Consider the following 27,680-nt stretch of genomic DNA (forward strand, 5'->3'; position numbering starts at 1 on the left):
CTAAGGAGGCTTGGTGAGTTCCTGCTGTGCATTGTGTTGTTGGTACACACTGCTGCCACTGTGCGTCGGTGGTGGAGGGCGTGAATGTTTGTGATTGTGGTGCCAATCAAGCAGGCTGCATTATCCTGGATGTTGTCAAGCTTCTTGAGTGTTGTTGAAGCTGCACTCATCCAGGCAAGTGGAGATTATTCCATCACACTCCTGACTTGTGTTTTGTTAATGGTGAACAGGTTTTAGGGAATCAGGACGTGAGTTACTCATCACAGGATTTCTGGCCTCTGACCTGCTCTTGTAGCCACAGTACTGGCTATTCCAGTTCAGTTTTTGGTCATTGGTAACCCCCAGAATTTTGATAGTGGGGATTCAGCGATAGTAATGCCATTGAATGTCGAGGGGCGATGGTTAGATTCTCTCTTGTTGGAGATCGTCATTTCCTGGTCAGTGCGGTGTGAGTGTTACTTGCCACTTGTCAGCACAAGCCTGGATATTGTCTAGGTCTTGCTGCATTTGGACATGGACTGATTCAGTATCTGAGGAGTCACGAATGGTGCTGAACATTGTGCAATCATCAGTGAACATCCCCACTTCTGACCTTATGATGGAAGGAAGGTCATTGATGAAGCAACTGAAGATAGCTGGGCTGAGGACACTACGCTGAGGAACTCCTGCAGTGATGTCCTGGGACTGAGATGATTGACCTCCAACAACCATAACCATCCTCCTTTGTGCTTTCCGCATGCAACTTCATTCCTCCCACCAGTCTAAAAATTGGGGGGTGGAAATGGCCCTTAAGTGGCCAAGGGTTTCAACTGGGTGGGCTTCCTGTCAGAGGCCTTGCCTGTCCCAGCATAAAATCGCCGTGTGTTCGCGCAGGGCGGGAACCCATAGAGAATCCTGTCCCTTCAATTTCACGTTCCCCTCCAGCCCCAACCACCCACCTAAAAACCTGCCTGTCGGGGAGCGTAAAATTCTGGCCGCAGTGCCAGTTTCCACCTGAAAGTGTCAGCTAATGTCTTCCCTCAATATTGCACAGCTGAGCATGCATTTAGCAACAGGAAGACCCCCCACTCCATCCCCTAGTTCAATTTAAAGGGATCAAATATAAATACTTTCCGATCGGTTGCTGATTGATTTCTGTTGGATGTTGCTGAGTTAATAAAAGCGTTTGCTGGTTTCTGCTGCTACTTAAGGTTGCTGATGTCTACAGGGAGTGCTGTGACATGTGGTGAAAGACTTAGTTCTGACTTCAAGAGTTCTGGTTGGACCTCTTGCTCCTATACATGGGCACAATAATTTCAACCCCTCTTGGCCGAGAGCATGACAGAGAGAATGAACACAAGGCCACACACGTTTTGCTTGCTGCTGGTGAAGGTTAATCGCACATCACGTTCCCTGTTTCCACTTTGGGACCTTATTGAATTTCACAGCCACAGCTCCAACCTGTTCAAGCTTTCCTAATGGGTATAACCGCTCCGTTCTGGTATCATCCAGTAAATCCGGTTTGCAACTTCTCCAGTGCCTCCATGTCCTTTAAATAATATGGGGAGCAGAACTGTTCCCAGTGCTCCAAATCTAACCAAGGTTTTGAACAAGTTTAAAACTATTTCTCTGTTTTTCAATTCTATCCCTCTAGAAATGAACCCCAGTGAGTTATTTGCTTACTAATTTAAGTGTTGTGTGCATCTGTATCCCCAGATCGCTGTTTCTCTACCCCATTTGTTCTTGAACTGGAGTCCACAGACCGCTTGAAGAAACCTTTCACGGACTCTGTGGCAGGACAGCTTTACAGGTGGATGGTGTAGGCAACCTCCCAGGGTGCCATTCGCAAGAGAAAGCAAGTGAGCGCCAGCCAGAGACATGCTTCACTCCGCACCACCCCTCCCAATCCTGCCATGCTGCTGTTCTTTCTCCTGATACTCTCGTACTCTTTTCTGTACCTGCTCTTTCTGTGCTCTGCTCTTCCTCTGCTCCGCTTTCACCATGCTCTGCTCTGTAAGTGGTCCTGCTCTCTCTAGGTTCCTGCTCTCTCTGTGCTTCTGCTTTCTTCAGATTCCTGCTTTTTTCTGTAATCTGCTCCCCCTACCCCATGCTATTTGATGCATCATCAGTGCTCCTGCTCTCCCTCTGCTTTTATAGTGTTTTCTCGTACTCTGCTCTCCCCTCTCCAAACTTCTGCTCTCTCGAGGCTCCTGCTCTATGAACATGCAAACACAAAAATTAGAGCAGGAGTAGGCTACTTAACCCCGTGAGTCTGCTCCACCATTCAATAAGATCATGGCTGATCTGATAGTGACCTCAACTCCACATTCCGCCTATCCATGATGATCTTTGACTCCCATGTTAGTCACCCACTGCTCCAAGGAGAAGAGAGTTCCAAAGATTCACAAGCCTCTTTAAAAAAAAAAATTCTTCTGATCTCCATCTTAAATGGGAGACGCCTTATTTTTAAATGGAGACCCCCCTAGTTCTAGCCTCTCCCACAAGGGGAAACATCATTTCACAATGAACCCTGTCAAGTCGCCTGAGGATCTTATATGTTTCAATAAGATCATCTCTCATAGTTCTAAACTCCAATGGATACAGGCCCAGCCTGTCCAACTGTCTAACTTTCTTCACAAGATACCCCTGCTCCACCCGCCCCCAACCCCACCCCCATCCCAGGTATCAATATAGTCAACCTTCTGTGAACTGCTTCTAATGCACTTATATCCTTTCTAAAATAAGGAGATCACTCTAGCTATGGTCTCTCCAATGCCCTGCACAACTGTAGCAAAATATCCCTGCATTTATATTCCATTTCCCTTGCAGTAAACAACAACATTCCATTTGCCTTCCTAACCATTTGCTGTACCTGCATACTGGGTGAAGTTTGCACACTAACTTTTCCTGACTCATGTACCAGGGCACACAGATCTATTCTCATTTTTCCACATCCGCATGTTCCCACATTATACCCCAGCCGCCAAACTTTTGCCCACTCACTTAACCAATCTATTTACCTTTGCAGACTTCTTATGTCCTCTTTATAACTTACTTTCCTATCTATCTTTGTGTCATCAGCAAACCTAACAACCATAGCTTTGGTCCCTTCACCCAAGTCATTGATGGAAATTATAAATAGTTGAGGGCCTGATCCTTGCGGCACTCTACTCATCACATCTTGCCAGCCTGAAAAGGACCCAATTACCCCCACTCTCTGCCTCCTATTATCTAACCAATATGCTATCCATGCCAATATGTTACCCCCGACATTATGAGCTCTAATTTTATGTATTAACCTTTGATATGGCACCTTGTCAAATGCCTTCTGGAAATCTAAGTGCAGCACATTCACTGGTTCCCCTTCCTCAAGGAACTCCAATCAATTAGTCAAACATGATTTCCCTTTCACAAAGGGAAATGATGGGACCTTTCCTGAATCTGGGGCATTATGGAAAATTAAAACCAATGCGTCTACTATCTCAGCAGCCACTTCTTTTAAGATACTAGAATGAAGTCCATCAAGGTCCAGGGGACTTGTTAGCTTTTCATTCTAATAATTTCCTCAGTACCCATTCCCTGGTGATTGTAATTATTTAAATTTCCTCCCTCCCTTTCACCTCCTGATTCACAATTATTTTTGGGATGTTATTTGTAATTCTCTCTGGAATCTGTTATTCTCTCCGGACTCCACCTCTCTCTGGACTCCTCCTCCTTCCATGCTCCTGCTCCAGATAGACTGACTCTACAGTGGGAAGCAGGCATGTCCATCTTTATAGACAAATACCTGGTTTTTTTAAAGCAATATTCTTTCAATATTCAATACTCTTTGCGTGTAACACTTCCACATTTGGACAATGATACAACGTTATAATTTACGTGGGGAACATGATCGCTACTAACCCATTTCTAAAACGGTTCTTCAATTAAACAGATCTGAAAGTCACAGATCTACCTTATTCAGGCATTCATTTTCCAAGAAGTGTGTGACCTCCTTATTCTTCCTACCAAAATATAATTATTCACACATAGCTCACCACCACCTTCTCAAGGGCAACTAGAGATGGGCAATAAATGCTGGCCCAGCCAGCAAAGCCCACAACTTGTGAATGAATAAAAAAAATACACCTATATTAATTCAATTGCCAATTATGTGCCCATTCTCCAGATTTATTAATGTATTCCTGTATTTTGTCACAGTACTAAGTACAGCCCCCAAGTTAGCATCATCTACAAACTTTAAAATTGTTCTTCTAATTTCCAAATACAAGTTATTAATGTAAATAGTGAAGAATTATGGTCCCTGCGCAACACCATTTCCCACGATTTGCCAATCTAAGTAAATAACTTTAACCTCTGCTCTCTGTTATCCGTTTTCTATGCAGCTTGTTATCTATTGTGCTGCAGGATTGGAGAGTGGCTGGTGTAAAAACATTGTTCCAAAAGAGGGAGAAGACTAAATCAGGTAATTAGAGACCAGTTAATCTAACGTCAATTGTGGGTAAACTCTTAGAATTCATAATTTGAGATAAAATTTGTGAATATTTAGAAATACGCAAATTAATCAAGGACAATTATTAAAGTCAAGTCATCTCTAATCTCAAATATAATAGATTTATTTAAAGAAGTGACTGATTGGACAAAGGGAATGTTGCACCTATCGATTTTCAGCAGGCATTTGAAGTCTCACAAAACGTTTACTGCAAAAAGTTAGATGTATGGTATAGGAGGAAACAGAGGAACACAGATAGAAAGTTGAAGGACAGAAAACAAAGAGTTACAATAAATAGGCTTTGCTTGGACAGAAAAAAGGTTTGACTTGGTATAGCCCAGGGATCAGGAGGGGTCAGTGCTGGCTCGGAGTTTGCTCTTGGTGTATATAAATGCTTTGGGTTGAGAAAGCACAACCCCTAAATCTGGTCGTGACAAAAAAAAAAGGTTTGGCACAGAGTCGGATCCTCAACCCCCTTAAAATGATAGTTTTCTCAATCCAATCAGGGGATCGTGGAGCTGCAGAAAAAAGCATTAAGAGCAAACAAGTTGAAAATAAACAATTGGGAATGTAAATAGGTTTTATACAAAAGCGTAGGAGTCATGCTTATTCTATGAAATAATAGTTGGGTCACATCTGGAATATTACGTACAATTTTGGGCCTTTTATAGATAGGACAGAGCCTTGAAGCAAGTCCAATCAAATTTTGCACCATACTACGGGCAAAATTTTACGGCACGAGGATTTTAGTTTCTGCCGAAGTCAATGGGGTTTAGAATGTCTCGCCGCATTTTACAGCCCCAACCCTGCCGAAACAGGGGCGTAAAATTCTGCCCGACCAGTTTAAGGCAGGCAAAGACCTTTAGTCCATCCATCCATCTATCCAGGGCAGAATTTTGCCCTTTTGTCGGGTGGGCTCAGCGGGGGCTGTTAGGGTGGCCGGGAAGCTGACCGGGAAGGTGATTTCACGCTGACGGGCCAATTAAGGCTCACTCAGCATGAAAGGTAGCTGGAGAGCCTTCGAGAAGGGGCGGGTGGGGAGGGGCCTGTTGTCCGCCAGGCTCAATGGTGACCCGATTCAAAAGTGGCGCAGGCAGCCCAGAGAGGCGGCTTGCGTCGGAGCTGCAGCAGCGACATGGCTGCGACCCAGGAAGGAGAATCCAGGCAGGAGGTGAGGTCGGCGGGGCAGCTGGCCCGCGTTTCTCTGATGAGTCCTCCTGGACGAGGTGGCTGCCAGAAGGGACAGCCTTGCCCCCAGAGACGGGAGGAGGAGGCCGCCGCACCTCACCAAGAGGGCAAGGGAGGAGGTGGCATCCTGGGTGAGCAGCCACGACGTGGTGAGGCACACCTGCCTCCAGTGCCGGAAGCGCTTCAATGATCTGCTGTGCTCAGTAAGGGTCAGTACCAGGTTGGCATGGGTCAGTGTGGAGAACAGTTAAGGGCTGGCCACTCCCATGAACCTCAGGGGTTACACCCCTGAGATGTCATTGAGTGGCACCTCTCAATGACACCGGAGTTGGCCAAGTGGGTGAGCCCTGGCTGCTTGGGCTGAGTGCCTTGCAGCTCAATGGCCACAATTCGGATGTGCCCTTTGAGGTGTTCCTCAGGTGGGGTTGCCCAGGCTGGAATGGCGCTGCAGGTAGAGATTAGACTAATCAATGCTCCTCTGTCCTTTCAGGAGAAGACATTCCATAACAGTATTGATAGGTTATGGATTGGCAGGGGACCCCCCACACCTCCTCATCGTCTCCCGGTACGAGCAGGAGCCCTTGGAGCTCGCGAGGCGGTACACACCTCGGTCAACTGGCCGCAGTGAGGTTGGAGTGTCAGAAGAAGGTAAGAGTACAGTGCACAGAGGTGAGAATTTCAGCTTGTGCAACCATTCCAATGTAGTCTCTTCATCGATGTGAGCTTCGAATCTGGGGTCCCCATTGATCATTGGAAGACGAGGGCACCATGAAGCAGATCTCTGTTGTTTCACCAGGGAGCCTGGCATGTACAGCAACAGTGCGATGACTTTAACCAATGATATGTCCTTCTTCTCCCTTTTAGGTTCACCATCAGGCGGTTGCATTGAGGACCCTGATGGGCCACCCCTGACCCTGGAGGACCATGCTCAGTGCACACCTGCATCACTCCCGCTCTGTCAAGCAGACACCAGCGCAGATACCAGCACCTCATTGGGTATAAGATCACCATCTAGTATCTCGGGGCACATTGGTGAGAGCACTTCACACTCACTTGAGGAGCAGGCAGAGTGTGCCCAGGGTGCCGGCAGTCACAGGACTGCTGGGGACCAGGATGATGCTGGGTCGAAGGCTGATGATGAGCCTCTGGAGTTGCGCATTAGGCAGCAGATGCTGGATGTCCAGCGAGGTGTGCAAGAGGATATGGCAGAGATACAAGAGGGTGTGCATGTCATGGTCTCCATTATGGAGAAGTCCATGCGCAGCATGAGCATGGTGTTGACCTCATGGCCGAGCGCACTGCCTCTTCCATTGAGACAGTGGCGACTCTCATGGAGACGCTGCTCCAGGGACAGGATCAGGGGTTCCTGGGGATGCACTTGGACCTGCAAGCCCTCACACTGACAATTACCTCAACTGGTCAGTGTCCATGTGTGAGATTGATGGGGCACCCAGTATCCCAGCTAGGTGCCCGTCCGTCAATGGTATGCAGGGAGGTCCAGAGCAATCACACGTTGGCGCATTAGCTGCCTATCTTCGCTGCAGGCTCCTCTCAGGGAGCTCTGGATGATGGCAGCAGCTCCTCCGCCCTCCTTCCAGTGACCGTGGCACCTGGCCGCTCCCTCCCAGGCGGGGCTCGCACAAGCTCCTGGGGCCAGAGGATGACTGGCAAGGTCATGAAGGCCAACAAGCCTGCAGAGTCAGCGGGCTGTCTGCAATGTTGGTGCCAGCAGTGGGGGAGCACCTGGACGTAGCACTCACAAATGTAAATTTAAAGCACCTTAAGCACAAGACACAGGTGATATTTTGTTCCCCCTTTTTGCTTTGAGTTGTTTAATGGTGTGACAAACAACACCGGTTAATGCTCAGTTAAGCAACCTGTCACTTGCAACATTAAATGAGACTTCATGTTGTGCTATTGGTCTCTGTAGGCTTCATTTGTTCTGTAAATGCAGGGTAAGCTATTATGTAATGACGGACGTGTGTCTCCTGAAACTTTATTGCACAGGCACAGAGTGTATGTTGTTGGCCAAGGAAATGGTCTTCTCTGGGATCAAGTATGGACCTGCAGCCCTGACATGTTGTGGTGGTTCCTATTTGGTGGGCTAGCTGAGGGATTGATGGATCAAAGTGTTCCGGGTGTCCCTGCCTCCCTGGAGGTTACCCAGGTCAGCATCCATGCCCTCAGCATTCTCCTCACCGTGCTCATCCTCAGACTCACTACTGGACTCATCATCTGTTTCCTGTGGAGCTCCATCAACATCCTCTTCCTCCAATGGGTTCCCCCTTGCCAGTGCCAGATTATGGAAAGCGTAGCATGCAACCACTATCAGTGACACCCACTCTGGGGAGTATTGCAGTGCGCCCCCTGAATGGTCCAGGCATTGGAAGTGCATCTTGAGAAGACCAATGGTTCTCTCTACCACCATCCTTGTGGAGGCATCGCTCCTGTTGTACCACTGCTCTGTCTCTGTTCTTGGGTGACGGAGAGGCGTCATGAGCCACCTTTTCAGGGGATAGCCCTTGTCACCCAGCAGCCATCCATCCAGCCGGGCTGGAGCACTGAAGAGCCTCGGCAGCTGGGAGTGTCTGAGGATGTAGGCGTCATGGGAACTACCAGGGTACCTTGCACAGACTGGCAGAATTAGCATCCTGTCTGCACGTTCTGCACGTTCAAGGAGTGGAAGCCCTTCCTGTTGACGAAGGCACTGCTGGTGCCTTGATGGCCATGTGTGCAATCGGTGGCACCATGGATGTGGGGGGAAGCCAGAAATCGCTGCAAAGCCCCTGGCTTGCTCTGCCTGTCTGGTCTCGTCCATACGAAAATGAAGGAAAGTCAATGCACGCCTGAACAGAGCACCTGTCACCAGCTTGACGCAACTGTGGACAGCTGATTTGGAGACTCCACACAGATCCCCCACTGAGCCCTGGAAAGAGCTGGAGGCATGAAGAAAATGAGGGCCACTGTGACCTTCAGAGCCACTGGCATGGGGTGTCCACCCACACAGTCGGAGCTGACCTCAGGCCCAACCATCTGACAAATGGAGGTTACTGTCTTCCTGGATATGAGCCTCGATCGGCATTGCACCTCGGACATGTTGAGCTAGCTACATCGCTGCCTGTAAACCCTGGCAGCAGGATAGTGCCTCTTTCACCTTTGGCTTCCTGCTGGCCCTGTCCCCCCAGTGCCTGCGCCTCTCCTCCCACAGGTTGTTCCCCTGAAAGCTGCATCGGGACACCTGGCCTCCTCTCCGTTCTGCCTCCTCAGAGGAGGCGCCTCCAGCAGAGGCCACAATCCCCATTACCAGGGTTAGGGAAGGCTGTCTGATAGCTGGAAGGGCCCACATGTTCTGAATCCTAAGGGGGCCTGGAAGACAACAATGAAATGGAGCCTAGAAATGCTCAGAATGCAGCTCTGACCCAACATGTCACCAGCAGCACACGATCTCCAAAACTCCTCACTGCTCACATTGACAATGCTGCTGACCCTTCTTATCCCACCCGTGGATGAGCTTTTGCAAATTGTGGCCAGCCCGCCTGCCCGTTTTGCTTGCGCGACAGCCAAGAAATTGCACGGACTACGGTAAAATCGCCGACAATTGGAGTGTCAAGGGCCTTAATTAGCCTGTTAATTAATGACAGGTGTGGCTCCAGCTCCCTCGCGCACCCACTGACCGAAATATCGCAAGAGCGCGCGTTGATGTCGGGACGCTTGGCCAATGTCAGCCCGCCTACCCCTGGTGTTTCACCACCACTCCTGAAATCTAATCACACATTCACCACTTGTTTTAGTTAAAAAAAAGTCACTTGTCCTCCCTTTTTCCTTTTGTTGTCCTTAATTTGTAAATATGACATCCTGTGCTTCAATCCTGTGCACAGAGGACAGCACATTGTCCAAAGCTTCCATAATCTGAAACATTTCATAACATAATCGCATACCCTCTCTGCCTTCTCTTTTCAAGAAAGGGAGAACGTTTGTAATTGCTTGTGCCATTTTTCAGGTGCTATGAGTACGAAAAGGAGCTCCTAATTGGCACTTGTGGCACTTAGACACATTGGGGCTAAATCATAGCCTGCTGGTGATGGCATTAAACTGTGTGCATTGAAAGGCTGCCTGAAAACACAAAGTAGGTGGATCGTCAATCAGGGTGCTGCTGATTTGATGCCAGTCATGTCATTCTGGAGATCAATGCTGCAAATAATGTTTCTCTTAACCTTGCACAGCTGAACAGGAGTTCAACATCTTGAACGCCCCCCCGCCAGTGCTATTTAAAAGGACCATCAACTATTACCGATTAGCTGCTGGTTGAGTTGTCCTGGCTGTTGCCTTGGATTCCACAAGTGTTTGGTGCTTTGTATAGTTGGTTAAAGTTGCAAAAGATGCTAGCTTTTTATTCCCAATTTAATTGAATTTACTTTCTCAGCTTCCAGGTTGGGGATTTGACCTCACATCTCCAGGTCATTAGTCCAGGCCTCTCGTCCAGTAACATTACCAGTCATAAAACACCCCCGTAATGTGTTTCAGTCACAACGACAAACCAAAGGGTGGTCACTGAGCAATGAAGGCTATTCACTGACCACGTGGCTTATGTACAAGCCACATAATGAAAGCCACATTGCCACACAAAATGTGATGGAATAGCCCACTGGCGAGCTGCCTGCACTACCCTGGAGGGAGCTCGCAGTACGCAGCACAGCAGGTATCACTGTTCGTTGTGGCCTGTGACATGCTGCACCAGCCTCACCATCATCGGGGAACAGCACTTGCTGTTTTGATGTCATTGTCAAGTGTTAGTGAGGTTTTACTAATGCCATGCATTCTAGTCTTATTGAACCTTGCTGAGGCTTTGCTTCCCTTTGACAGACTTGAGATCGTCGGAATATTTTAACTTCATCTTACTAAGAACGATTTACAAAGACCTCAGGGTAAGCAGATGCTACACAGGATACAGGCTATTCTGCTCTGAGCCCTCTTGGAGCCTTTCGATCATTTGACCACTGATGTCACAGTTACATCATTAATATCATCATGGTCCATTTAACATATCCATTAACCCATTCCTCTACACTTGCCACCAGTTTCTACAGAAATCACCTAAGCTGCAGGAGCATGAGGTGGAAAAAGGAAAGGAAGAGAGGGGGAAAATTTCACAACCCTTTTCTGGCCAGGCTGAACGCATCCAAGTACAATACTAATAGCCACAAACCAATACTCCATTCACCAATAGTCTCACACTCCTTCCCTTCCCTCTGACACTGACTATCACTGTATCCTCTTGGCCACAATGCAAAAACAAAAGCAAGCACAAAATAAATACTTCAAATCAAATTTATAAATTAAATCATGCCATATTGTGTAAAAATGCCTACGATCACCCTTGTTCATTTCCTTAGTGCCTGTCTTCCATGCACCTTTGCATGTCCTCGTGCTCCTACACAATGTATCAAGGCTTATTTGACTGTGGTCTCAACTCCACTTTCCTGTCTGCCCACCGTAACCCTTAACTCCCTAGGTGATCAAAAATCTATCCAACTCAACCTTGAATGTTTGTAGTCATTTGTTGGAGGATAATTACTGGATTGCTAATAAATCCTGCTGTATCTCCACCACATGATAGCAGTAGCCCATGCTTGCTCAGCAGCACCCAGTCATTGGCTGGCTGTTGCTAGTGCTGCCATGGAAGCAGTGACTTGCATCATGGTTGGTTTCACAGTTTTATGAATGGAGTTGGCCACCAGCTTCATGCTTGAAAGAATAGGCTCCAGGCTCAGAACAACGCCCTGTGCTTTGGTGCCAGACCCCTCTATGCTCCTTGTCATTCACTGCCGGTTTTCTGACAGGCTTCCCAGTACACCTAGCATTTTGTTGTGCAGAACCATCAGCCTTTTGTAGGCTTCCCCATCAAAGTGCTCATCTGAGTCCTTTGCAGCAGAGCTTGTGTGGCAGTTTGCTCTCCACTGAGTTAGAACCCGTTCTATTCTAGCCCCCAGCCCTGGCTGCAGTGCCCTTGTGCCTAATATCTCACCATGTACAGACCCTATCTCTATGGTGAATTTGATGCAATGTCAGTATTTGTGTTAATGGCTGTGATTTTGTGGTGGTGCATCTTCATTGTCACTGTCTTCTTGCTGTTCCTCCACTGCTTGGATATCTGAAAAGATAAAGGGACACAAGGGTGAGATTGTGGTGCTGTGAGTGAAGTGAATGCTAATGCTTCTTGTAAACTACAAGAGAGTGTGAAATGAGAAGGAGGAAGAATGTGAGAAGGAGGATTAGGTATGAAGATATTGTCATCTTCGATTATTTCTGCCCCTCCTCCAGGCATGGCTTCAGCCACGGCTGTCCCAATAATGGCCTGCACTGTCTCCTACATGTGGGCTAGGACATGTAGGAGCACTTGTCCCCATCCAGCTTTCTCCTGCTGCCTCTGGTTGTGCACCACATTGTCCTGTAATAGAGGGGATGTTTCTAAGAGTTGTGAGACCTGTTTGGGTTAAGTGGCTGTCATGGTCAAATAAGAAGCAGTGTACACAGTCTATGAGAAGTGGGTGTGAGGCTTGCAGAACGGCTAAGTGCCTGAGGGCGCAGTGAAGCATATGAATATCACATATGAGTCCAGATTCATAGGGATAGTTGTTACCCAGAAGGAAAAAAAACAGTAAAAACTGGGAAATAAGAATAATGATCCAAACTGGTCTTGTATACCTTAAAATGGAACACCAATAAAAACTGGGCAATAAGAGTACTGATCCAAATTGTTTTTTCGTTCTGGTTAGGTAAGTGAAGGATGTTTGATGATTTGAGCAGTGGCTGAGGCTAATGGTGCAGTTGATAGAAATATTTTCATCTGATTGTTGATTCACTGACCTTGACCATTCGTGTGAAGTCATTGAACCTCTTGCAGCCCTGAATCTAGATCCTCGTGGCTTGAGTCTTGACATTGACCTCTGCTGTTATCAGCCCTCTCTGCCTTCTGACCACGTGTCTCAAGAGTTTCCTGGCTTCTGTGGCTACAGGACTTCTCTCCTCCTGTTCACCTCCACAAACGCCTCCACCACAGTGTCTGAAAACCTTGAAGTCCACTCTATCCCACGTCTTGGCATTTGTCAATGTTTCCAAGGAGAGTCACTCCCTGAATGACAGCAAGCACCTGTTTCAACAACAGTGCACTTCCCCTTTAAAAGATGAGGCTAGTTTTAGTGACCTTAGCCACCTAAGATATGGGCCTCCGGCTAATGTGTGAACCAACCAAAAGTGTGGTTGGCATTGGCTGGACTTTGAGGTCAAAATTGATGTGATCGCAATTAGTGAGTACTGATTAATCATGCATTGTGATCCCCAGATCCGTTTTTGGTACTAACAAATTTAGCTGATCCAGGGTAGTCAATCTTTCATTATACATCAATATACATTATTCCTTAAGTTCTGCGATGAACCATTTATTACCTCCAATAACGGAATATCTTTTTGAAGCAGGGAGATTACAGCCTTACACAACAACCCACAATGGAGCCATCAGCGCCTGGCTTGCCTGCACTCCCAATGATTTAAAAAACATCAAACTTCATTTGAGGTCCCTTCAGAAGGGGGCAATGGATACACTGTACAGGGTGGGGGCATGGGGGCTGGTGGGGAGAGAGTGAGAGAGCATGAGAGAAATGGCATGGTCATTTACAGCGAGAGAGTGTGAGAGAAACAGTGTGGTCATTTACTGCAAAGGGATACAGTTGTGGTGGCATAGTGGTATTGTTGCTGGACTAGTAATCCAGAGACTCAGGTTAATACTCTAGGGACCTGGGTTCAAATCCTGCCATGGGAATTTGAATTCAATAAATATCTGGAATTAAAAGTCAAATAATTGATCATTGTCATAAAAACCCATCTGGTTCTCTAATGCCCTTTAGGGAAGGAAATCTGTCATCCTCACCTGGTCTGGCCTATATGTGACTCCAGACCCCCACAGCCATGTGGTTGACCCTGAACAAGGGCAATTAGGGATGGGCAATAAAAGCTAGCCAGCCATGTGAATATGAAAAAATCAGCATGGTCATTGAGAATGTGAGAGAAACAATGTGGTCATTTACAGCATGAGAGGAGTGAGGGCATTTAACAGTGAAAGAGTGTGAGACTATTAAAGAGCATGGGAGGGAAAAGAGTGTGGAGAGCAGTGGATTGATGAGTATTTCTAGTGTTAAAAGTAAGGTTTTTAGTTTATGTTTAGATCTTTAGTCCTTTTTTCTCTTTTTTCTTAAAGATAGCTTGTTAATTGTAAGATCGATACTGGTTTGTATAAAAAACAATTGTAATAACATGTAAAGAGTGGGGACACAAGAGTAATTAATTAATAAATTGAATAAAATATGATAACGATGACAGGACGGGTGATGTGTTGATGCTGCAGCATGTGGGTTGAAAACATCTATACCAAATATTTGCAGCTCGAGGAACTTGGGATCTGAGTTAAGGAACTGGAGTCCGAGCTGCAGACATTGTGCTACATCAGGGAGGGGGAAAGCTACCTGGACACTTTGCTCCAGGAGGTGGTCACACCCCTCAGATTAGGCAATTCAAATTTGGCCTGTGATCAGGGACAGGAGGGTGTGAATGAAGGTGAAACATGTATGGGGACCAAGGGGATACCATTCGAGGAGCCTTGGCCCTTGCAACTGTCCAACAGTTACAAGGTTCTTGAAAGCTGTGTGGATGAGAGCGGGGACTGCAGGGAGGATGAACGAACTGACCATGACACCATGGTAATTTACAGGGTGAGAGTGAAAGAGAAGCAGAGTGGTCATTTACAGTGAGAGAGTGCGAGACAAGGAGCCATTCAAGTGGGGGGAGGAAATGGGAACTTAGTAGTGTAGGGTTAGAAGGGAGCTGTTCCAATGGGACAGGATTCACTTGAACCGTGCTGGGACCAGTGCCTTGGTGAACCTAATAACTAGGGCTGTTGTGAGGGCTTTAAACTAAATAGAGAGGTGGGGGGAGTTCTGGAAAGGGGATAAATAGGCTTACAAAGCAAAAGGACATGGCAGCCTTGCAGGGCTGCTATTTAGGTAATGATGCTCAGAGTGTGACAGGAAGGGAAAGAGTGTAAAAACATTAAAAAACCAGCAGCAGCAGGGTCAAAAGGGGAAGAAACAGTAAAAAGGCAAAATTAATGGCCCTTTACTTAAATGCACATAGCACTCAGAACCCAATAAATGAATTAATGGCACAAATAGAGGTTAATGGGTATGATCTTATAGCCATTATGGAGATGTGGTTACAAGGAGATCAAAGCTGGGAACTAAATATTCAGGGGTATGTGACTCTTCGAATGGACAGGCAAGGAAGGAAAGGGTGGTAGGTAGCTTTGTTAGTACGAGATGGAATAAGTACAATAGCAAGAAAAGATCTTGGATCGGAAGGTGTAGAATCCATTTGGGTGGAGTTAAGAAATAATAAGGGGAAGAAGGCACTGATGGGAGTAGTCTATAGGCCCCCTAACAGTAGCTATGCTGTAGGACAGAGAATAAATCAAGAGATAATGAGGGCATGTAAAAAAGGCAATACATTAATCACGTGTGACTTTAACCTTCATGTAGATTGGGAAAATCGAATTGGAGAGGTAGACACGAGCAAGAATTCATAGAGTGTATTCAGGACAGTTTCTTAGAATAATATGTTGTGAATCCAACCAGGGATCAGGCCATTTTGAATCTGGTGATGTGCAATGATACAGGTTTAATAAATGATCTCAGAGTAAAGGGTCCCCTCGGAAACAGTCACCATAATATGGTAGAATTTAGCATTCAGTTTGAGAGTGAGAAACCTGGGTCAGAAACAATTGTGCTAAACTTAAATAAGGATAATAACAATGGAATGAGGGCAGAGTTGGCTGGAGTGGACTGGGAAAGGAGTTTAGCAGAAAAGACAGTTGATGAACAATGGCAGACGTTTAGGAAAACAATTCATGACTCTCAACAAAGATATATCCCAGTGAGGAAGAAGGATTCAAGGAAGGGGATAAATCAATCATGGTTAACCAAGGAAGTCGAGGACAGTATCAAATTGAAAGAAAAAACGTACAATGTGTCAAAGATTAGTGGTAAGCCAGAGGATTGGGAAAGTTTTGAAAACCAACAAAAGATGTGCAAAAAATAATAAAGAGAAGATAAATTTTGGGGGTAAACTAGCAAGTAATATAAAAATGAGCAGTAAGAGCTTCTTTAAATATTTAAAAAGGAAGAGAGATGCCAAATTGAACATAGACCCCTTAGACAATGAGGCTGGGGAAATAATAATGGGGAACCAGAAAATGGCAATGGATTTGAATAAATACTTTGCTTCAGTCTTCATGGTAGAAGATACTAATAGCATTCCAAATAATCAAGGGGCAAAAGTGGGGGAGGAAATAAATACAATAACTATCACTAGAGAAAAAAGTACTAGGGAAATTAATGGGGCTGAAGGCCGATAAGTCCCCTGGACCCGATGGGTTGTATCCTAGGATATTAAAGGAAGTAGCTACAGAGATAGTGGATGTACTGGCAGTAATATTCCAAGAAATCTTAGATTCTGGAAAGATCCCAGATGATTGGAGAATGGCCAATATAACATGCTTATTCAAAAAGGGATGGAGACAAAAAAACAGGTAACTATAGGTCAGTTAGCTCAACATCGGTCATTGGGAAAATATTGGAGTCTATAATAAAGGATGTAATAACAGAGCATTTAGAAATACCTAATCTAATCAAGCAGAGTCAGCATGGCTTCATGAAGGGGGAAACCATGCCTAACAAATGTATTAGAATTTTTTGAGGAGGTAACAAGCAGGATAGATAAAGGGGAACCAGTAGATGTAATGTATTTGGATTTCCAAAAGGCATTCCATAAGGTACCACACTTAAGGCTGCTTAATAAGATAAGAGACCATGGTGTTGGGGGTAGTATATTAGCATGGATAGAGGATTGGCTAACTAATAGAAGACAGAGAGTTGGGATAAGGGGGGCGTTTTCAGGATGGCAACCTGTAACTTGTGGAGTGCCACCGGGATCAGTGCTGGGGCTTCAATTATTTACAATATATATTAATGACTTGGATGAGCGAAGTGAATGTACTATCGCCAAATTTGCGAATGACACAAAAATAGGTGGGAAGGCAAGTGGTGAGGATGACACAAAGAGTCTACAGAGGGATATAGACAGGTTAAGCAAATGGGAAAAAACTTGGCAGATGGAATATAATGTGGGAAAATGTGAGGTTATGCACTTTGGCAGTGAGAATGGAGGAGCTGAATATTATTTAAATGGAGAAAGACTGCAGAAAGCTGCAGCACAGAGGGATTTGGGAGTCCTTGTGCATGAATCCCAAAAAACTAACACACAATTTCAACAGGTAATAGGGAAGGCAAATGGAAGGTTGGCCTTTATCTCAAAGGGAATGGAATACAAAAATAGGGAAGTCTTGTTAACACTATACAAGGCATTAGCTAGGCCACATCTAGAATACTGTGAACAGCTTAGGTCCCCTTATCTAAGGAAAGATATACTGGCATTGGAGGCAGTCCAGAGAATGTTCACTAAGTTGCTCCCTGGTATGGAGGGATTTTCTTATGAGGAGAGGTTGGGTATATTGGGCCTATATTCATTGGAGTTTAGAGGCGACCTTATTGAAACATATAAGATTCTTAGGGGGCTTGACAGGGTAGATGCTGAGAGATTATTTCCCCATGTGGGAGAGTCTAGGACCAGAGGGCGTAATCTCAGAGTGAAGGGTCGCCCATTTAAAGCAGAGCTGAGGAATTTCTTCTCTCAGGTAATCAATCTGATTAATTCTTTACTGCAGAGGGCTGTAAATGCTGGGTCATTAAGTATATTCAAGTCTGAGATAGATTTTTAATCAGTAAGGGAATCAAGGGTTGTGAGGAAAAGGCAGGAGACTGGAATTGAGGATTATCAGATCAGCCATGATCTCATTGAATGGCGGAGCAGACTCGACGGGCTGAATGGCCTACTTCTGCTCCTACATCTTATGGTCTTATGGGGAGAGACAGGCACCCGTTTCAGGTCCTGGGACCCTAGACCATGTTCTGGCCTCCTATGGTAGCCTGGGATCTGAGATCCACCTCTGCAGATGTGGTCAACGACTGGAATGAGTTAAGTCCAGTGACCGCACCTCTCCCCCATCCCCAAACCTGAGTCCCTGAGTACTGTGGTGCAGTCAGGGTCAGAGGTCAGTGGCAGGCAGCTCCTATCAGTTACACTTAAGGTCAATGACACACAGAATTTCGGAGTGTGAATGTTTTAAAGAACGTAAAAATAAAACAGGGTTAATGAGCAAGTGTTAATTCTCCCAAGAACTTTCAGATCCACAGTTAATCCATGAATTAGCCACAAGTACATTTTGCTAATTTATTTTCCCAGGATTAGTGGGTGAGGGATGTGGTTGGTGTTTTGATGAGGTATTGCTTACTCGATAAAGTACTTAAAGATCATCGGTATATGGTTTTTCTCAAAGCTATTTATTAAGAACTAGTTGCAAAGACTTGATGGTAAGCACATAATCCTATGGACACAATCGATTCTGTGTCTTGCTTTCTTTTTCTTAGAGCGTCATGGTCCTCTGACCTTGATGTCAGGCTTACATCATTATCTCATTAACATAACCATTAACCCTTTACTCTACATTTCCCCCTCCAAGTATAACCTCACAGCTGCTAAATTATTTTGTTAAGCTAGTTACAAAACTATTTACATTCCCAGCATCTCCCCACAAAGACGTAACCTCACAGGTTGAGCCTGTCTGATGCTTAGATGACTCTCCCTGATCTCGTCTTGCACATTCTTTGGAGGCCTCCATCTGAGGGTTCTAAATGAGATAACTGCAGGGATAGTGAAGCACTTATGATTTTCCAGAATTCATTGAATTTGAGAACGTTCTCATCAGATTGGAAATTGGCAAATATTTCTTCTCTTTTCAAGAAAGGGGGATGGAGAAAACAGGGAACTACAGGCCAGTTAGCCTAACATCAGTTGTTTGGAAAATGCTAGAATCTATTTTTAAGGAAGTGTTAACAATGTATTGAGCAAAGCATAGTATGATCAGAACAAGTCAACATGGTTTTACTGAAGGGAAACCCTGTTTAGCAAATTTATTGGAGTCTTTTGAGCATGTAACTAATAGATAAAGGGGAACCAGTAGATGTTGTATACCTGAGTTTCCAAAAGGCTTTTGATAAGATGCTACACAAAAGATTAATAAGCAAGATACTTATGGAGTTGGATAGAGGATTGGTTAACAGTTAGGAAGCAAAGAGTGTAAATGGGACTTATTCAAGTTGACAGGCAGTGAATAAGTGAGTAACACAAGAATTAGTGCTGGGGCCTCAGCTATTTACAATCTATATCAATGACTTAATGAAAAGACAGAAAGTAATGTATTTAAGTTTGCTGATGATACAAGGCTAGGTGGAAAGGTAAGCTGTGGAGAGGACACAGAGTGACTGCAAAGAGATAGAGACAGGTTAAGTGAGTGGGCAACAAAGATGACAGATGGATTGTAATGTAGGGAACTGTGACATTACTCACTTCCATCAGAAGAATGGAAGAGCTGAACATTTTTTAAAAGGTGAGAAACTTGCAAATGTTGATGTTCAAAGAGACTTGGGTGTGCTTATACTAGGAATGCAAAAAAGTTAACATACAGATGAAGTAAGCAATTAGGAAGGCATATGGCATGTTGCCCTTTATTGCAAGGGAATTGGAGTATAGGGATAAAGAACTCTTGCTATAGGATAAGGCTAATGCCAGACCATTGTTTTTCAATGTTGAAATGGTTTTTACCCACATCCCGACTTCTCCATTTGCTTGTGGATGGTGTGGTGGACTGGTCACATGGTGAAATCTATATTCCTCTACAAATTATTGGAAATGTTAATTCATGGACTGTGGATTAATGTGTAAGAAGACCTCACCCTGAATGCCATGGGTAGAGTAACTGTGTTTCAAAGTTTTTACCACAGTCTCTTCCATTGTGGTGTGGAGTTTGCTGATTTCCAACCAATGAGAGCAATAGTTAATGACTAGAGGTAGAATTTTCTACTGAAATCAAACAGATTCATTCCTAACCTTTGCCAAGGTCTAGACCGAAATGTTAATTGTAGTTATGGTTCTGTTGGTTCTTGGCTGTTGATGGCACAAATATGGCATGTCAAAATAAATGCTTTGATAGATTTCAAAATTCTGAGCCACCATACCAGTTGTTGTGTCCACGCTCTGCAATTGGCGTGGTATAGTCTTAACACCTGATTACCTGGGACAAATTCAGTCCGACTATCCTGGCAATATGTTCTGACCATCCTATGCCCTTCAATTGGGCTTGCCTGATCTTCCAGAGTCTGTTTTGCAGAGGCTGGTAGGGTACTTATTATTGATGAAGAATATGCTTCCATCTCAGAGTATCAAGTGACGCTCTGTAGCTTGTTAGACTGTAGCACTCAACAGTGCGTCAGCAGTTGGCTCACTTTTCCCAGGCATGTACTCTGTTGTAGAGTTATAGCACATGAGTATTACCTGGAGACGCTCTATTCTCGATGGCATCTTAGCAATGTCCTTGGAGATCAGGGGAGCAACCAGAGGTTTATGGTCCCTCTCAGTCCTGAATTGTCAGCCCATAAAGTAATCTGAAAAATTTTCACAGGCCCATGTCACCACTAGTGCTTCCCTTTCAATTGTTGTATAACGTTTTTCAGTCTCTGACAGTGATCGAGAGGCATAATAAACTGATCTTTTCCTGCCATCCTTCTGGATCTGTAGCAGCATGGCTCTAAGCCCCATCAATGATACATCAGCTGCCACTATGGTCGACAGTTTGGGGCCATAATGTACAAGCATGTCTGAAGAGAGGAGCAGCTCTTTGATCTTGTCAAAGGCATTCTTCTGCTCAACTCCCTAATACGACAGCTGACCTTTTCTCAGCAGATCCCGTAAAGGTTTGTTGATGGCAGACGGTTTTAGGATGATTTTCCCCTCCTGGTTAACTATGCGTAAAACTCATTAGTATGCCAGTAACATTCTTGGGCTGTGAAAATTCTTTAATCATCTTGATCTTTTGAGGGTATACTGTTATCCCTTCTTGGTGTTTCATAAAAGGCCTAAAAATCCAATGGCGGTCTTCCCAAACTCTCACTTTTCATTCAGAGTAAGGCCTGCTTGTTGAAGCACTTTTAAATCTTCCCAGGCCCTATGATCATGTTCTTCTTTGCTGTACCTTAGAATGATGAGCAGCTTGATCCCACTCTCTTCCCATCAATTGTGCTTTGGATCTGCAGAATTGTTTAAAATATCCCAGCCTTGCCACAGAGAAAACATTCGGCTCCCCCTGCTAGGCATTTCCCACTTCGGTTCTGTGTTTTGGCACCACATCAGGACACACCTTAAAATAGATGGAAGGGTACTTCCCACCCTTTCGATTGTTTGGCAGGCTTTTACATGGGCTTTTCAATGGGCGGGGATCCTGACTTTGGGCCTAAATATTACGTTAACCCCTCCCAAGCCTCAATGTCTCCCTGAAGTACACCCTGATTCTGCTGTCACAGCTCCACCTGCCTTGCAAACTGTTTGGCCTTCTCTACCGTTAAAACCTCTTTGGTTTGCAAAATGTCCGACAGCGCGTCGTCGAGCACGGCAACTGCGATGCGATCACAAATTAACTCCTGCTTTAAAGATCCATAGCCGCAACTGTTCGCCAGTCGATACATGTTGTTGATAACTGAAGCAATGGATTCACTTGACTTTTGGCTCCTTTGGTTAAATATCACCCGTTCAATGACCAGATTCTTCTTAAGTCTGAAGTAATTATCGAAGGCCCTCATGACCTCCTCGTAGAATGCCAAGTTCTCTTCAAATACTTCTCTCACCAGGACATCATCAGCTGTGGCCACAATCACGTGTAGAATCATACTGTCTGGTGTTTATTTGCCTTGTAAGCCCAAAGCTGTTCGGTACCTTTCAAACTGTCTCCTCCAGAGCTCCTATTATTGTCCTTGCTGCAGGCCCCTGATGTGTTAGGAGGGCTGTGGAAGGGATCGTGGCTGTTCAATGCCTGTTGACATCACGAGTGGCTCACTGTTCCCTACAAGGTGTTGTTCTTCTTGATTGCAAAGTCAAGGTATTCCAAGGTCTTCACCCGTGGGTTACCAGCCTGTGGTCTCCGCTTCCTAAACTGTGGCCTCCAGTGCTGCCCTTATGTTTTGATTAGGTTTTGCTTACTCGATAAATGACTTGAAGACAGTCAGTATATAGTTTTTCTTGAAACTATTTATTTACGCTATTTACAAAGACTTAATGATAAGTACATTTTCCACATTGCTGGGCAGCTATGTAGATGCCAGTGCTGTCGCTGCACTGGAAAACCTTGGCTAGGGGCGTAGCTAGTTTTGGAGCACAAGCCTTCAGTGCTATTGCCAGAATATTGTCAGAGCCCATAGCCTTCGCAGTACCCAGTGCCTTCAGCCACTCCTTGATATCACGTGGAGTGAATTGAATTGGCTAAAGATTGGCATCTGTGACGCTGGGGATCTCAAAACGAGGCTGAGATGGATCATCTGGCTAAAGATGGCTGCAAATGCTTCAGCCATGTCTTTTGCGCTGATGTGCTGAGCGCCCCATCATTGAAGATGGGGATATTTGTGGAGCCTCCTCCTCCAGTTAGTTGTTTAATTGTCCACCGCCATTCACAACTTGATGTAGTAGGGCTGCAACATAGATCTGATCCGCTATTTGTGGGATCACTTAGCTCTATCCATTGAATGCTGCTTCCACTGTGTGGCATACAAGTAGTCCTGTGTTGTAGCTACACCTGGTTGACACCTCATTTTTAGATATGCCTGGTGCTGCTCCTGACATGCCCTTTTTTACTTTTGAACCAGCATTGATTCCCCCACCTTGATGGCAATGGTAGAGTGGGGGATAAGCTAGACCATGAGGTTACAGATTGCGGATGTATATACTTCTACTGCTGCTTTTGGCCCATAGCATCTCATGGTGAAGGGATATGTTAGGGTTAAAGGTGAGAGGAGCAGTTGGGTGGGGCTAGGGGTTAGGGGATTGGAATTAGCATATTGGAGGAGGGGAATGTTGGAGTTAGTAGATGTGGGAATAGTGCACATGGTTGCATCCTATCTGGATGTAATGAGCTTAATAGGCCTGTTGGTGTTTTCCGTTCTGTTATCACACAGCTGACCTTAAAGGATGTAATAACAGAGCATTTAGAAATACCTAATCTAATCAAGCAGAGTCAGCATGGCTTCATGAAGGGGGAAACCATGCCTAACAAATGTATTAGAATTTTTTGAGGAGGTAACAAGCAGGATAGATAAAGGGGAACCAGTAGATGTAATGTATTTGGATTTCCAAAAGGCATTCCATAAGGTACCACACTTAAGGCTGCTTAATAAGATAAGAGACCATGGTGTTGGGGGTAGTATATTAGCATGGATAGAGGATTGGCTAACTAATAGAAGACAGAGAGTTGGGATAAGGGGGGCGTTTTCAGGATGGCAACCTGTAACTTGTGGAGTGCCACCGGGATCAGTGCTGGGGCTTCAATTATTTACAATATATATTAATGACTTGGATGAGCGAAGTGAATGTACTATCGCCAAATTTGCGAATGACACAAAAATAGGTGGGAAGGCAAGTGGTGAGGATGACACAAAGAGTCTACAGAGGGATATAGACAGGTTAAGCAAATGGGAAAAAACTTGGCAGATGGAATATAATGTGGGAAAATGTGAGGTTATGCACTTTGGCAGTGAGAATGGAGGAGCTGAATATTATTTAAATGGAGAAAGACTGCAGAAAGCTGCAGCACAGAGGGATTTGGGAGTCCTTGTGCATGAATCCCAAAAAACTAACACACAATTTCAACAGGTAATAGGGAAGGCAAATGGAAGGTTGGCCTTTATCTCAAAGGGAATGGAATACAAAAATAGGGAAGTCTTGTTAACACTATACAAGGCATTAGCTAGGCCACATCTAGAATACTGTGAACAGCTTAGGTCCCCTTATCTAAGGAAAGATATACTGGCATTGGAGGCAGTCCAGAGAATGTTCACTAAGTTGCTCCCTGGTATGGAGGGATTTTCTTATGAGGAGAGGTTGGGTATATTGGGCCTATATTCATTGGAGTTTAGAGGCGACCTTATTGAAACATATAAGATTCTTAGGGGGCTTGACAGGGTAGATGCTGAGAGATTATTTCCCCATGTGGGAGAGTCTAGGACCAGAGGGCGTAATCTCAGAGTGAAGGGTCGCCCATTTAAAGCAGAGCTGAGGAATTTCTTCTCTCAGGTAATCAATCTGATTAATTCTTTACTGCAGAGGGCTGTAAATGCTGGGTCATTAAGTATATTCAAGTCTGAGATAGATTTTTAATCAGTAAGGGAATCAAGGGTTGTGAGGAAAAGGCAGGAGACTGGAATTGAGGATTATCAGATCAGCCATGATCTCATTGAATGGCGGAGCAGACTCGACGGGCTGAATGGCCTACTTCTGCTCCTACATCTTATGGTCTTATGGGGAGAGACAGGCACCCGTTTCAGGTCCTGGGACCCTAGACCATGTTCTGGCCTCCTATGGTAGCCTGGGATCTGAGATCCACCTCTGCAGATGTGGTCAACGACTGGAATGAGTTAAGTCCAGTGACCGCACCTCTCCCCCATCCCCAAACCTGAGTCCCTGAGTACTGTGGTGCAGTCAGGGTCAGAGGTCAGTGGCAGGCAGCTCCTATCAGTTACACTTAAGGTCAATGACACACAGAATTTCGGAGTGTGAATGTTTTAAAGAACGTAAAAATAAAACAGGGTTAATGAGCAAGTGTTAATTCTCCCAAGAACTTTCAGATCCACAGTTAATCCATGAATTAGCCACAAGTACATTTTGCTAATTTATTTTCCCAGGATTAGTGGGTGAGGGATGTGGTTGGTGTTTTGATGAGGTATTGCTTACTCGATAAAGTACTTAAAGATCATCGGTATATGGTTTTTCTCAAAGCTATTTATTAAGAACTAGTTGCAAAGACTTGATGGTAAGCACATAATCCTATGGACACAATCGATTCTGTGTCTTGCTTTCTTTTTCTTAGAGCGTCATGGTCCTCTGACCTTGATGTCAGGCTTACATCATTATCTCATTAACATAACCATTAACCCTTTACTCTACATTTCCCCCTCCAAGTATAACCTCACAGCTGCTAAATTATTTTGTTAAGCTAGTTACAAAACTATTTACATTCCCAGCATCTCCCCACAAAGACGTAACCTCACAGGTTGAGCCTGTCTGATGCTTAGATGACTCTCCCTGATCTCGTCTTGCACATTCTTTGGAGGCCTCCATCTGAGGGTTCTAAATGAGATAACTGCAGGGATAGTGAAGCACTTATGATTTTCCAGAATTCATTGAATTTGAGAACGTTCTCATCAGATTGGAAATTGGCAAATATTTCTTCTCTTTTCAAGAAAGGGGGATGGAGAAAACAGGGAACTACAGGCCAGTTAGCCTAACATCAGTTGTTTGGAAAATGCTAGAATCTATTTTTAAGGAAGTGTTAACAATGTATTGAGCAAAGCATAGTATGATCAGAACAAGTCAACATGGTTTTACTGAAGGGAAACCCTGTTTAGCAAATTTATTGGAGTCTTTTGAGCATGTAACTAATAGATAAAGGGGAACCAGTAGATGTTGTATACCTGAGTTTCCAAAAGGCTTTTGATAAGATGCTACACAAAAGATTAATAAGCAAGATACTTATGGAGTTGGATAGAGGATTGGTTAACAGTTAGGAAGCAAAGAGTGTAAATGGGACTTATTCAAGTTGACAGGCAGTGAATAAGTGAGTAACACAAGAATTAGTGCTGGGGCCTCAGCTATTTACAATCTATATCAATGACTTAATGAAAAGACAGAAAGTAATGTATTTAAGTTTGCTGATGATACAAGGCTAGGTGGAAAGGTAAGCTGTGGAGAGGACACAGAGTGACTGCAAAGAGATAGAGACAGGTTAAGTGAGTGGGCAACAAAGATGACAGATGGATTGTAATGTAGGGAACTGTGACATTACTCACTTCCATCAGAAGAATGGAAGAGCTGAACATTTTTTAAAAGGTGAGAAACTTGCAAATGTTGATGTTCAAAGAGACTTGGGTGTGCTTATACTAGGAATGCAAAAAAGTTAACATACAGATGAAGTAAGCAATTAGGAAGGCATATGGCATGTTGCCCTTTATTGCAAGGGAATTGGAGTATAGGGATAAAGAACTCTTGCTATAGGATAAGGCTAATGCCAGACCATTGTTTTTCAATGTTGAAATGGTTTTTACCCACATCCCGACTTCTCCATTTGCTTGTGGATGGTGTGGTGGACTGGTCACATGGTGAAATCTATATTCCTCTACAAATTATTGGAAATGTTAATTCATGGACTGTGGATTAATGTGTAAGAAGACCTCACCCTGAATGCCATGGGTAGAGTAACTGTGTTTCAAAGTTTTTACCACAGTCTCTTCCATTGTGGTGTGGAGTTTGCTGATTTCCAACCAATGAGAGCAATAGTTAATGACTAGAGGTAGAATTTTCTACTGAAATCAAACAGATTCATTCCTAACCTTTGCCAAGGTCTAGACCGAAATGTTAATTGTAGTTATGGTTCTGTTGGTTCTTGGCTGTTGATGGCACAAATATGGCATGTCAAAATAAATGCTTTGATAGATTTCAAAATTCTGAGCCACCATACCAGTTGTTGTGTCCACGCTCTGCAATTGGCGTGGTATAGTCTTAACACCTGATTACCTGGGACAAATTCAGTCCGACTATCCTGGCAATATGTTCTGACCATCCTATGCCCTTCAATTGGGCTTGCCTGATCTTCCAGAGTCTGTTTTGCAGAGGCTGGTAGGGTACTTATTATTGATGAAGAATATGCTTCCATCTCAGAGTATCAAGTGACGCTCTGTAGCTTGTTAGACTGTAGCACTCAACAGTGCGTCAGCAGTTGGCTCACTTTTCCCAGGCATGTACTCTGTTGTAGAGTTATAGCACATGAGTATTACCTGGAGACGCTCTATTCTCGATGGCATCTTAGCAATGTCCTTGGAGATCAGGGGAGCAACCAGAGGTTTATGGTCCCTCTCAGTCCTGAATTGTCAGCCCATAAAGTAATCTGAAAAATTTTCACAGGCCCATGTCACCACTAGTGCTTCCCTTTCAATTGTTGTATAACGTTTTTCAGTCTCTGACAGTGATCGAGAGGCATAATAAACTGATCTTTTCCTGCCATCCTTCTGGATCTGTAGCAGCATGGCTCTAAGCCCCATCAATGATACATCAGCTGCCACTATGGTCGACAGTTTGGGGCCATAATGTACAAGCATGTCTGAAGAGAGGAGCAGCTCTTTGATCTTGTCAAAGGCATTCTTCTGCTCAACTCCCTAATACGACAGCTGACCTTTTCTCAGCAGATCCCGTAAAGGTTTGTTGATGGCAGACGGTTTTAGGATGATTTTCCCCTCCTGGTTAACTATGCGTAAAACTCATTAGTATGCCAGTAACATTCTTGGGCTGTGAAAATTCTTTAATCATCTTGATCTTTTGAGGGTATACTGTTATCCCTTCTTGGTGTTTCATAAAAGGCCTAAAAATCCAATGGCGGTCTTCCCAAACTCTCACTTTTCATTCAGAGTAAGGCCTGCTTGTTGAAGCACTTTTAAATCTTCCCAGGCCCTATGATCATGTTCTTCTTTGCTGTACCTTAGAATGATGAGCAGCTTGATCCCACTCTCTTCCCATCAATTGTGCTTTGGATCTGCAGAATTGTTTAAAATATCCCAGCCTTGCCACAGAGAAAACATTCGGCTCCCCCTGCTAGGCATTTCCCACTTCGGTTCTGTGTTTTGGCACCACATCAGGACACACCTTAAAATAGATGGAAGGGTACTTCCCACCCTTTCGATTGTTTGGCAGGCTTTTACATGGGCTTTTC

Source organism: Cetorhinus maximus, chromosome 2 (assembly GCF_964194155.1).
Source record: "Cetorhinus maximus chromosome 2, sCetMax3.hap1.1, whole genome shotgun sequence".
In the NCBI taxonomy this organism is placed as follows: Eukaryota; Metazoa; Chordata; class Chondrichthyes; order Lamniformes; family Cetorhinidae; genus Cetorhinus; species Cetorhinus maximus.